Source organism: Melospiza melodia, chromosome 15 (assembly GCF_035770615.1).
Source record: "Melospiza melodia melodia isolate bMelMel2 chromosome 15, bMelMel2.pri, whole genome shotgun sequence".
NCBI classification, from domain to species: domain Eukaryota; kingdom Metazoa; phylum Chordata; class Aves; order Passeriformes; family Passerellidae; genus Melospiza; species Melospiza melodia.
The window spans coordinates 14,388,674-14,401,353 of NC_086208.1; the positions used below are offsets into that span (position 1 = coordinate 14,388,674).

The window sequence follows — 12,680 nt, forward strand, 5'->3', positions numbered from 1 at the left end:
GCCGCCCGGACCGGCTCCACGCGAAGTTGCGCGGAGAAAAACCCCCCCGAGGACGATGAAGGGCGGGGGAAGCGTGCGAGCGAGCGGGAAGGGGCGGGGGGCTCCCGCACACCCCCGGCCCCGGGGAGTGCCCACCCCTCCGCCCCCGCCGGCGGCCTCCCCAAACTTTCCCCCACCCCTTCGCCCAACTCCAGCGGGGCAAACTCACCGCGGGGCCCGGCGGGCGGCTTCGCCCCTGGCAGCGGGGCCGGGAGGGAAGGGAGAGGGACGGGGACGGGGAGGGGGCGGAGGAGGCGGCCGGGCCGGTGCTCTCCGCCCGGGGAGGCGGGCAGGAAGGAGAGGAGGAGGGCCGGGGGCTGCCGCCTCGCAACCTGAGCCACCGCCGCGCCCGGCCCGGCCAGCCCGCATGCGCCGCCCCGGTGGGGCCGAGCGGGGCCGGGCCGTGCCGGGCCGTGCGGGGCCGGACGGGGCCGCCCTGGGCCGGGCAGTGCGAGCACGGGCCGTGCGGGGCCGGCGGCATTCGCTGGGGCTGCGATCTGGCCGTGAGCAGCGCTGGGAAAAGCCCCGCTCCCTGCCCCGGGGGCTTCTCCCTCGCCTGTGCCCCTTGCCGGTAGCTCGGCTGCTGGGGGAGAGGCGGCGGCGTGTGTGGAACGTGGAGGTGCGGGTGTGGAAGAGCGGCTCAGGCTGCGGGGTTGTTTTTATCGAAGGGGCGCATGGGGATTGCTTCATGCCTGGAAGAGTTCAAGGCCAGGCTGGATCGGTCTTTGAACAACCTGCGCTAGTGCGAGGTGTCCCTGCCGACGGCGGGGAGGTTGGAGCTGGATGATGTTGGAGATTCCTTCCAACCAAACCATTACGGGATTTTAGGATCTTGACTTTCCACGTGCTGAGCTTTGTCTGTAGGGCCTGTTCTGGTGGGTGTTGGAGTTCTGGCATCCCCACTTCGAGCAGTTAAAGCCTCTTCTGTTGTTCTGTGACCAGAATATGCTGCACATCTGTACCTGTCACAAACCCAGCAGCTCCACTTGAGTTCCACCAGCCCAGTCCGCGGCCTCATCCTCCTCCTCACCCTCTTTCCTGGTTCTATGGTTGTGTAGGTTTTATGGAGGAACATTTCCCATACCGTTCCCACGCCTTTCCCCGGAAAAGCAGTGGAAAGGGCACCCCACCATTAGCAAATGAGCTCATGTGGTCTGTGGTCCGTGTGCGGCTGGGCTGGAGGAGGCCCTGCACAGTGGCGATGCCTGATCTCTTGTGGTGGTGATTTGCCTTCAGTTACTGTTTTTGTTGGAAGCTCCTTGGAAATGTGTACATGTGGTGGCCCAGCATTTCCACTTGGCTTTTTCTACAGTGTCCCGCTAGCCCTGGCAGTGGCTGGATCATGATGTGCACAAAGACAGTATCAGCACTGAGCTTAATGTGTGTCACTTCATGAGAACCAGCCCAAAAGCACTTCAAAACACTTTCCAGAGATTTTGCTGCTGATCAAAGAGCACTGGGCAAAGGCTGCGGGTAATTCCTGTACATCGTGTTCTCTTCAAGTAGGACAGAAAAACCAACACTGTGTATGGTCAGAAGATTATCTCCTGAAAACCCTGCACATGAACTTGGCATTGGCTTCCAAAACGTGCACTGTTGATTCAGCTGAAAGCAACTGAAACAATAAAAATGGTCCCAATGCTTGTGCATTTTGGTCGTTTTGGAGACTGGAATGTACCAGCATTGTACACCCTTAAAAACCAGATATAAAGCAGTAGGTTTTTGTGGGTTTTTTTTTTTTTTTTTATATGGCTCCAATAAAATAAGGCACATGAGAGCAGGGACTCTGGAAAAATATCTTCCTTTGCCATCTCTACAAGGAGAGCTTATGGGGCAGATCATTTGGAAGTTCCCAGCTCCAAGATAGAGGGGTCAGACACAGCGATGGCTCAGCAAAGAGCACCATCTAGTGAAAGGCCACGTCTTGACAAAACTGTCCCCTACAGGGCTCCAACCAAACAATGACTGGCCCAGCCCAGCCCAGCCTGCCTCGTCGCACCTGAGGAAATTAGCGTGGAAAATACTGAGAAAAGACAGTGCAGCAGCTTAGCACCAAAGCAGGAGGATCAGCTGGTTGGCCCCATTCATGGAAGATATTCTGGCCCATGCAGTCACAGAGGGTGAACCAAAACACAGGCAGAGATGGTGTAATTTTCCCTAAGAGAAATACTCCTTGCCAAAGTGGGCTTCTCCAGCCTCCCACATATTCCTGGAGTGCCCGGGGCTCGTGGTAACTCAGGGAGGGAATTAGCAAAGGTGGACAGCGCTGTGGGATGGCTAGGCAGCTCCCCAGACTGCCAAGGGATTGGACAGGATCTCAGTTTAGATTTGATCTCATGTGCCCCTGGCTTGTGGGTGGGCTGCTGATGCACCAGGAGCACAGACCACTGAGCAAGTGCCACAAAAAGGCTGTATTGGCCACTGCAGATGCCCAGCCCCTGCTCTCAGCAGCACTTAGCACATCTTTTTACCTTGCATTTCCCCAAGATTAGTCAGCACTCTACTTTAGTCTTTAAATTATCCACCCCCAAATTCTCTATATCAAAATATCCTGTCTGCAAACACATATCACCACAAACCAAAGCAGGGAGGCAGTAGATTAAGGGAAATTTGTGCAGCACTCTGTGGATGCCAACCTCCTGACGAATCATTTGCCTCCAAATCATCTCTGACACTTGCTCCCCTGGGTTCCATCCTCTGCTATATGTCCAGGTCTGCTTTTCAAACTTTATGAAAACATAATAAAATATATCAGATGTTCATTTATTGCCTCTTTCAGGTTATATTTTGTCACAAGCTTTGCTGCAGGGCTCCCTGCTTCTTGCTAGGGAACTGGATTGAAGTGTGAGTTGCACTCATGAATGAGACTGGAATTTGGTTCTGCACAACATAATCTGAACATTTGTGTGTAGTGGCATGAATTAGCAATATGAGCACATTGTTCCTGTTTGCTGGAAATGAGCTGTCCTTGCAACTGAATAGAAAACAGAGTGCAGTGCAATGATGGAAGCAGCAGCTATTAGAGATTTTGTTTTCATCATATCCGAGCAGCTACAAAACTGAGACACTGAGCATTAGTGTGTGGTGTTTTCTTTGAGTCCCTGCTTGTTTGAAGCCAGTGCCTGGTAGCTGAGAATAACAGCAGCTACACCTGTAAGAGATTTTAATATCATTTTCCTTCTTGAAACTCTACTCATTGTAATCTCTAAAGTCCTGTAAGAGGTACAATCTTTGCTGCGAAATTGTGGACTGTGGCTGAAAGCTGCCTTCAGGAGAAGTTAACCCATTCCTGTGTACTATATAGATATCCAAGTTAAAATGTAAAAATGGATGGTAGAAAGGGCAGAAGGAGGGATGACAGGGGACTTGCAGGCTGCAAAAACTGTCTTTAATCCTCCGGGGACAGTTTTCTCTTTCACTTGGGCTTCATACTTCTTGCTTTGTCAAAGCACACTGTTTACACCCATCTGCTCTGGCCATCCTGTTCTTTTCAGTACACCTTTTAATTTAATACAGTTCTACTTCTGCCTTCAGCAAGCATTGTCCAGGTACGTGCAGAGCAAGGGATAGGCAAATCTGTGCCAAAAGGTTTTATTGAAGTATCAGAAAACATCCATCAAATCAGTTTATGAAATTGAATTATGTAGGACCCCAGGAGTGAAAAATTACAAACACAGAGAGTTAAGTTGATAGCAGACTAGGATAAAAGCTTTTGTCAACACAGGCTATAAAATTAATCAAATGCAGTATACACCCAAAAAATTAACCAGTTTCCTCATTCCCTACACTCTACTCAATTTCAGATCTAAATAACATACAAAGTAGATTAAAATTAATCAATACAGCAGATCTCACACTAAAGCAACTAATCAAGAAAGCAACACATACATTTGCAAACAATTATTTATTGCCACCACCATGTGTGGCCAGGATGTGAATGCATGGGGCACCCCTGGCTTCTCTTGAATCCATGCCAGAGCTGATGGGTGTATTTGTTTATTTGTGTGAGGCACCAAGAGAAACTGTCAACATCTAGGTCACTTGACAATATTTGCTTGAGTCTTGTAAATATAATGAAGGGTGAAACAGGATGAAATTGAATGTACAGTGTGGATGTGTAAAAGTATCTTTATGTAGGACCTAAGTGCTCCATCCTTGGCCTGTGCTATTCAGATTTTCTCTGCAGCTGTATATGGACTGGATGAGATCTCCAAAACTACAGAATGTGAGAGAGTCCTCCAGCTGCTGGGAACCATGGGTGATGGCAAATATTTCCAGCTTATCCAAACATGCAAGCACTTTCTCCCATTCATATCCTGAAATACCTGCCCAAACTTTTCCTATGGATCTTTACAAATCTCCCAAATGAAAAATAAGTGCCAAGAGAGGTACTTGTGCTTCTCAGGAGGGCAAAGAGGGATGGTGTGTGATTCACAGAGATTCAAGTGCAGGGTGGAAACTGCCATCACAGACCATCCACTTCAGGCACATGAACAAACCTATGGGTTGAACATGAACTGCTTTAAGAACTGCTCTGAATTTCCATCATCAGCCGCCCACCAACTGTTTTGCCAACACCTGTGTGTTACAACATGTACCTGTAGCAGACTGTTGTGGTTGGCTTCATGTCTTGAGAACAAAACAGACTCCTTTTATAGAGATTTCCAGTGCTAGACTGCCAGAAAGTTCCTCAGCTCGTCTCATGAAGCCTCATTTTCTCACACACAAGTTCTGTACCCATTGCCAGTCAGCCCAGCTCTGCAAGCTGACATGCACCCACCAGATGGTTCTTGTACTTCTGCACCAGAACTGCTGATGTGCACGAGGGTCAGCAAAAATGCACCGTGGTTTTCTTCATCTTAACACATTTCCAAGTCACAGAAAAGCACAAAAGGACATTGGCATCTCTGTTCAGCAGTACAGTTGGCCTGTCAACAAGTGAGATCTCTTGTAGCATTAGGTTCCAAAAAAAAACCTCAGGTCTCAAGAGGGGAAAAGGAAGCTGCTTTGTCATGTGCTGTATAAAAATGCTGTGTGGGTTCTAGGAAATCAAAGGTATGCTGGCACAAATCCTAGTGCCAGGAAGGACAGAAGAGATTTTGGACATTCACTGGAGGTTGTGCATGTGTGTAGTGATGGAATATGGTTCAGCATAGCAAGCTCTGAAGAGTTAATTCTGAATATGCACATGGCTTTGGTAGGATGGTAGTCCTTAGTGCCAAAGGAGGTTTTCAAGGAGAAACCAGGCTCACAGATACTCATCTCTCCAAATTCCCCAGACCAGGAGAGCCAGCATGAAAAGATCATTTCTCCATTCCCCTCTCTGCCTCCAGCTGCAATGGCTCTGGCTGCTGAGACAGCATGGGCTTGGCTGGCTATTTGTGGGACATGCTGTGAGATGGACACGCTGCAGGGTTGGCATTCTGGCCTGTCAGGGTCTCCCCTCACTCTGTAACACTAGATTGCCTCTCAGTTATTTCTCAGGAGCTAAGAAGCCCATGTCAAGCATGGGGTATGGCATCTCTGGCATGCCAGGCTGAGCAAGCTGTGTTTTGCAGCACTGATGGGCTTTTGTGTGGAAGGGATCTCTTTCCCACCAAGCAGCCGTCACACGGTATTTTTGATCACCACCTGTAAGCAAATCCAAGCACAGCTCATTCCAAGGTCAGCTGGGTATTTCTGCAGACTTATCTCCAGCCTTGCAGGCTGCAGAACAGGCCACTGCACTGGTCATTTAAACCTCTGATAGATCAAACAGAGACAGAGCTGATCCAGACTGGCAAATAAGAGATTAGGATCAAACAGCCTACTCCATCCCTGCAGCTCTTCATTGACAGGTGTCCAGGATGTCATTACAGTCAGCAGACAACTTCAGCTAATGAGGTCTTTGTCTTCACAACTATTTTATAATTTTTTTTTGTCAACACAGAGCAGTTAAGCCATCCTCAGACATATCTGAGTTTGCTCTTAGTGAAGTTGAAGCAGTGTACCATGGCATACCTGCCCTGGGTAGCAGGGTGGGCTGTGGCTGCCTTGGGTAACCTGCCAGCCCAGAGAAGTGATTTGTGACCAATTAAATGGCCATGGCATCTGAGAACTTCAGCAAAACTGTGTTTCCCTTTTTATTAACTTCTCCCTCCTCCCACTGCCTGCCTGGGTTAGCAGAAAGTCACTTGTGTGCTTGCAGTAACAGATCAGAAAGTTGAGAGGCACCTCATCAAGCAAGATCACTTAACAAAACAGGAGATTAAATGCCTCACATAATTAAGGTCTTAAATATAAAAAACTACCCTTTGATGCTACACAGATAGACATAAAATTTGCTTCTCGTCCATAACTATGTCCTTCAAAATCCTTTGCTTTGATTTTGACTCTCTCTTTTGCAGTAAGTTTTCAAATGTTGGCATCCACTTTCTCGTGTTTGTCACAAGCCAAAGCATTGGTGCATGTATATATCCAACTCCAAACCACATCTGAGGGATTAGTGTTACATGGGCAGAGAATCAAGTTAACATCCCTGAAAATAGCCTCTATTTATTGCACCAAGTTGGGAAAAAAGGTGCCCATGGCAAACTTTGTCCTGCAAAGCATTAAGTGTCTTGGAGTGGTGTTAAAGTGACTGTTTCTCATTGAAGATAGTGAAATTAAACTTTTTTTTTTTTTAATTGGGAACAGTTTGTTTGATTGGCTTGTGAAGAATTGTTGAAAGCCTATATGAACATAGACAAACAGATCTCTCCCTCTATCATTAATCTGATTTACCCACTTATCCAAATATCAATAAAACTATTTGCAATTCCTTTACGACTGTGTAATTACTAAAACCACAGACACTCCTGCCACACAAAGTGTCTCATTTCGAAAATGAAACAGGAGGTTCATCCCTCTGTGCCAATGTAAGGCCCCATCAGGTTACTCCTGTAATCACATTCGGTTCCTTTTCCGAGCATCTCTAAAATAAAAAAAGGAACTGGCTTACTCTTTCAGCTGTTGTAGTGGGCAGAAGAATAAAGCAAATACTGCAGCTTATGCTGAAACCACTGGGCAAAGAAAATAGCCTGGGGTCAGAAGTTTACAGCTGTGTGTGAAGACATCTTGCTGTGCATATATAAGGCTATTTGGAAAAAAATTCTGTAGCTTTAAAACAGTTTTAAAGCTAAGAATTCATAGGCAGAATTTGCCTGCTCATTAACTGTGACTGTATACACCATCTGATAATTACTTCTGCCAATGTTTGTTTAAATATGTTTATTCTCACACACAATTTAATTGTGCAAGACGTGACAGCTAATGATGGAAGAACAATTGCTTTAAAATATCAGGGCCTTTGCTGATATCTTCATCTTTGCAGGGTGCCAGTTTACCCATCCCTCCTTGCTTTCAGATGAATCGAGGTGATCTCCTCTTCTCATCTGCAGCCATTGCATCCTCTCAGCTACTGACATCAGTCAGTATGGAGAATATTCATCTGGAGAATAACCTGTGGTGTTCCCTGCTCCTCAGAGCTGAGCATGCTGCCCTCAGCACCCATCTCTTCTAGCACTGGCAGCAAGAGCCTGGAAACTCAACGTCCTGCAGGCCCCTGAGGGGTTTTCCTACCAGCAGCAAACATTAACTACTCACCCTGATATAATTTATCAGGAGTCTAGAAGAGAGGAGGAGAGGCAGAAGCTTAATGGACTATGGAGGGTTTAATTCTTTTTGCATAATGCTTTGCTGTGCATTGGAACAGAGCACTGAGATGGTTGTTATAAAAGTGAAAATGAAAATGTAGGCAATCACCTTCCCTTATCTAGAAAGGATGTTGGTTGTTTTATTGGTGGTTTATTGTAAGTATGGTTTGTGCAGTATGGCAGATGGAGAGTGTGCTGAGAGGCTGAGTGGGGAAGGGAGCTGGTGGTGTTTGACAGGGAGAGGCACATGATGTGTCTCATTACTGTGGCTTTGTAGGATCACACAAGTTGACATCCATTAGATCACATATCAGGCTTTCCCACACCCTCACACTACTTCTTCTACTTCAGTTAGTTCCCCAGCATTTATTTTTAGTGTTTTATCAGTCGGACTTGAACTATCTCAAGCAATGAAGATTCCGTTTTCTTTTCCCCTTGGAGATTTCTGCCATCTAACACCTTGCAGAGCTGTGTCTGACTCTCCTGGCTGAAACCCTTTTCTCTGACAGCCATTTGTGTGTGACCCACACTCACTGGATGGAGGGCAGCACTTTATTTCCTTTGCAGCCATTACTGGGCTCTTGTTTGGCTCTCAGCCCCCCAGGGCCAGTCACGATAAAGCCATTACCTCCACACACGTGCACACCACTTGCCTTCCCTGGGCAATTTCCCCTCTAACTCTGCATCAGCTGCTTAACTCAATGGTTGAAACAAGTGCAAGGAATTAAAAAAGAAGTGTTATTAGTCCCCAGGGGGTTTGCTGCCTCCTGGAGCACTAATTCCTAAAGCTTTTAGAGCAGATCTTGCTGCTGTTGCTTTTTTCTCCTCCTGCTGTCCTAAGGATCCCAACATCTTCTGCACTTTTCCCATCAATTACTTCTTGACCCCTGGACTCCTGTCCAACCACCCCTTGTCTCTCCTTGCCCTAGAAGATTCTCTAAACCAAGCTTCCACCCCACATTTGTGCATCTTTTAGCAGTGCAGGTCAGAGGGGTCCTCACAATAAACTCTGGTCGAGTGTGCAGACGCAGAAGGATTATCACCCCTGGTGCTTTGAGGGAACAGAAGCAAAAGCCAGATCCAGTTCCATTTTATGGGTTAGAAGTAGCATTTTAAGGTTGTCTGAGCATTTCAGGCACAGCACAGAGAGTGCAGCATCATTGATTAATGTTAATTTTTTCATCCAATACACCCACACCACTTCTTGATTCAAACTGGAAAAGCAGAGACTGCAAATACACAAATATTCACAAGGAGAAAAGTGTTGATAGTTCTCTCTGGACCTAATTTCCTGTGGCAGGGGACTGAAAATTTGGACTTATTTGCAACACAGCATGCTGGGGATAAACGAGCTACAGATCTCTTCCAGAAATGAGCTGCTTACACAAAACAATTGAGCAGATAATGCCTGTGCTGCTGCACATGTCCTTTCTATTTAGGGATGGAAGAGAAAGTGATAATTGAGGATGGTTAGCTTCTGTGCTTGGCAGCACCTTGGCAGCAGGTTGTGAAGTCACACTTCCAGTTGTCAAACTGGGAATGAGACTGTGCAGAGTCATAGATGGGAAATGAACAGTGACCCATGTATATTAACAGCAGTTAATTAATACTTGCATTCAGAAATGCTGGAAGAGCTAATCAAAGAGGCCAGAATTACTGCACAGATTGGTAAACTGACAGAAAGTCATAAACCTTATCCTCATTTAGGTTGTGGCTCTGTTTCCTACAAGTTTGGTCACAAAACTGAGACTACTGCAGGTTGGGCTGAATCTACACCCACATCTAACAGCTCCTTCGTTAGGCAACACTGCTAATTCCATGTCTGCATCCCAAAGGGCCCCTTGGGAAGGCATCTCCCCCACACATACACACCCTGTGATGACTACATTTCCACTCGGAGAGCAGAAAGAGGTGTAACATCAGCTGGAACAAAGCTGAATGTGCTCAGTCACATTTCATTATGACCAAGACAGTCTGGGGCACAACATTTCCGCCCAAGTACACTATGAGAGAGCACACTGTTCCCCCTGGTACTGGGAGTAACGATATGATAAAGCACAGGCATAAGGAGCAATTTTGTCTTCATAAATCTGAAAGGCACACATTGAAAACATGCCAGATTTCTGAAAAATTAGCACCCTCTTTTATCCTCTAATGAAAAAGGCCCTCTGTGTCATAAAAAAAACTCTACTTCTTAAACCATTCTAAAATTTATTGAAAGCTCTTTAAAAAAATTAAGCTATTTTAGAAAGAACTGTTGGCTTTACTGATGGTGCCCTACTTATTTTTCCACATTGCTGCCTTGTTTAAGAGTAGTTACTGGCATTTACAGTCACCTCTCTGTTCATTTCACTAAAGGCACAGCTCAGCTTTCTTTTCCCAGATCCAAGCCATTTCAAGTATCAAAGGCACCTCACATATTGCTCTATCATCACTGGGTATGTACAAACAGACCTGAGCTGTGGAACTGCAGGAAGGCAGCCGTACTTTTATGGATTTTATTGTTCAACCCAATTTATATTATTTGTATATCACCTAGAGTAAACACATGGAAGGAAGGTTTAAAGTTTTGACAAGGGTCAGCCCAGAGCAACATCATCCCAGGTAGAAGGGCAGGTGCCAGGTACTCAGGAAGGAGAGCAGACCATGCCCTGGTGGAAAGTGGCCATGGTTTTGAGGTTACTGTGTCTGAGAGGCTCCAGATTTCATTTTGCTTTCTTTCTCATAAAAAAAAAAAAAAAAAAAAAAAAATAAATAAATAAAAAAGAAGCCTTTCTAAGTCTTTCTATCACACTGCCTTAAAGATATCTGGTTTGGCATGCAGTGGCTCCTTGGGGAGCTGCATTTCCTAGCAGTGCTTTCTGATGGTCTGTCTGGTGACGATGGTGAGTTTGGGGGCGAGGAAGGGAGGGACACAGACACTGACATCACCCCTTTGCAGAGAGCAGAAAGCGTGGATCTGACCCAGAGCTTTGCAACTCGCCTGGGGATCCTGGAGCCAAGACATGACACCACAGAGAGGAGAAAAACACATGCTGGAGTGAGGAGCATGCCTGGGAGTGAAGGCCACATCAGAGATCTCTCAGCCTGGGGTTATTTTTGAGCTTACAGCAGTGGCCTCTGCTGGTTCCAGTCAGGACATCAGCTGTGCTGCCTTTTCCTGCTTCTCTCCCTGCTCTAACAGGGATGCCTCAGCAGTGACCAGGGCACAGATCCCCATTTTCCAAACTGACCATGAGAAGAGTCAGTTTGCAGGATGCACAATAGCACTCATCAGGATCCCAAAATTGGACTGAGAAGAGGTTTGGTGAAACTTGGTCCAAGTTCCTGAGCAGAACCTGTGATGTGCTGCCTTTGGGGGCTGCACAGCCAGAGCTGTGGCTGTACGGTTTTCTGTGTCTGAGCCCAGCCTGAGCTCTCCTCTGAGCCTTGCCAGGCAGGCCAGGATCAGCACTGTGCCTCAAGCAGGGATTAGGGTGCCAGCCCTGCTTCTTCCTTATTGTTCCCCCAGCCCATCGTTGGTAGGAGAGGCTCAAGTGGAGTGGAGATCAAGGGCTGTCCTCTTTCCACCACTGATGGATGGGGCTGGCAGGACCTGGCTGGTCACACCACGTCTCTGCTGAGCTGCCCATGGGCAGAGTGGCAGGCCTGCCTGCTTTCACAGGGCAATGGCATGTGCAGGGAAGTGCTTTCACACTCATATCTTCCATTTCAAGATCCATTTGTACCCAGAATTATCCCTCTGATTCCCAAGTCCTTTGGCTGCTGAATTTCAGATGGCTTTAAAAGCTGCTATCACTGACACTCCTGACCTCTTTCTGTGGCCCTCACAGGGAGGAGCCTGCACTGTGCTGTGCTTTGAGGAGAGATGCAGGCAGGCAAACACCAGCTGCATCACCCAGGTTGGGTGGAAACAGTGCCCAGAGCTCCCAGACCCCCTTTAGTGCCTTGGCTGCTCCTGCCACCATCCACTGTCACTGCTGTCACCCTCTCAGAAGGACAGAGCTGGCATCTTCAGACAGCAGCTACTCTTAAGCCCAGGTTTCTGTTGCATTTATATATTTATGATAAACAGCCCAGAGCTGCTGATAAAGCCCAAATGCAAGGGCTGTGGCAGACAGGCCATCCCGTGTGGAAGGCTGCCTGCATCTGCTGCCCAGCTGCTCCCTCCCACAGGCCAGCCAGGAGGATATTGGCTAACGTGGCTAAAGGCTTGTGGGAGGGCTGCAGCAAAGCTTCCCCCTCTATTAAACAGCCTTTAATTTGGCCCTGGCTGGGAGGAAGTGACAAGGACAATGCAGAGATCTGACACTCAAAATTTTTGCGCTCAGTGTGAATATTTTACATGCTTGTCAAGCTGTGCAGTAAAGGATGGAGGGCTGTAGCCAGCTGTAATTTAACACAGTGGGATCAATCCAATATGAAGAGCAACAGACTGTATCTTTTCTCCATATGGACATCTAAACAAATGTTTTATTGATTTAAACATTTCTCATCATTTATGGGAACAATTTTCACTGTGGTCTATTAAAGCATCCCACTTTACACTTAAAGCTGTAGATGTGTTCAAGGATCATACAAGCTTTTTCAACTTAAAATTATTAAAAATTGCAGCAAAACAGTGGATGGCCCCATTCTGAGGGCATCTGAGTAATTATTGATCTTAACTAGTTGCTTTACACTGAAGTTGCTTTTGGCCTTTGATAGGACAAAATTTGATGCAGCTGCAGATCCAAGTAAGTTGCAATAGAAGCAGAAGAGCCAGAGCAGATCCCCCATGTGGGTCTGGGGGCTGCAAGCACTGGAGACATCTGTCCATCCCTCAGACAGTTTAGTAGAACTGAAACACATGGAGCAAGTGCTGCAAAAGAGAAGATGCTGATCCCTCTCTCCTTCTAGAGCACTGATATATCAAAACCATCCATCAGTCTCACCTTGGGACAAAAGCTTATCTACTGGGCTTAATTC

General features: G+C 47.0%; 1 protein-coding gene across 1 annotated transcript in view; it reads right to left on the reverse strand.

Annotated features, from left to right (window-relative positions):
- Positions 1 to 275, reverse strand: part of AKAP13 (A-kinase anchoring protein 13) — a 209,088-nt gene extending 208,813 nt beyond the window's left edge. Inside the window, exon 1 of the mRNA XM_063169873.1 lies at positions 209 to 275. The gene's annotated coding sequence lies outside the window, so the exon portion shown is untranslated. The remainder of the gene's footprint in view (positions 1 to 208) is intronic.
- Between the last annotated feature and the right edge of the window lie 12,405 nt (positions 276 to 12,680).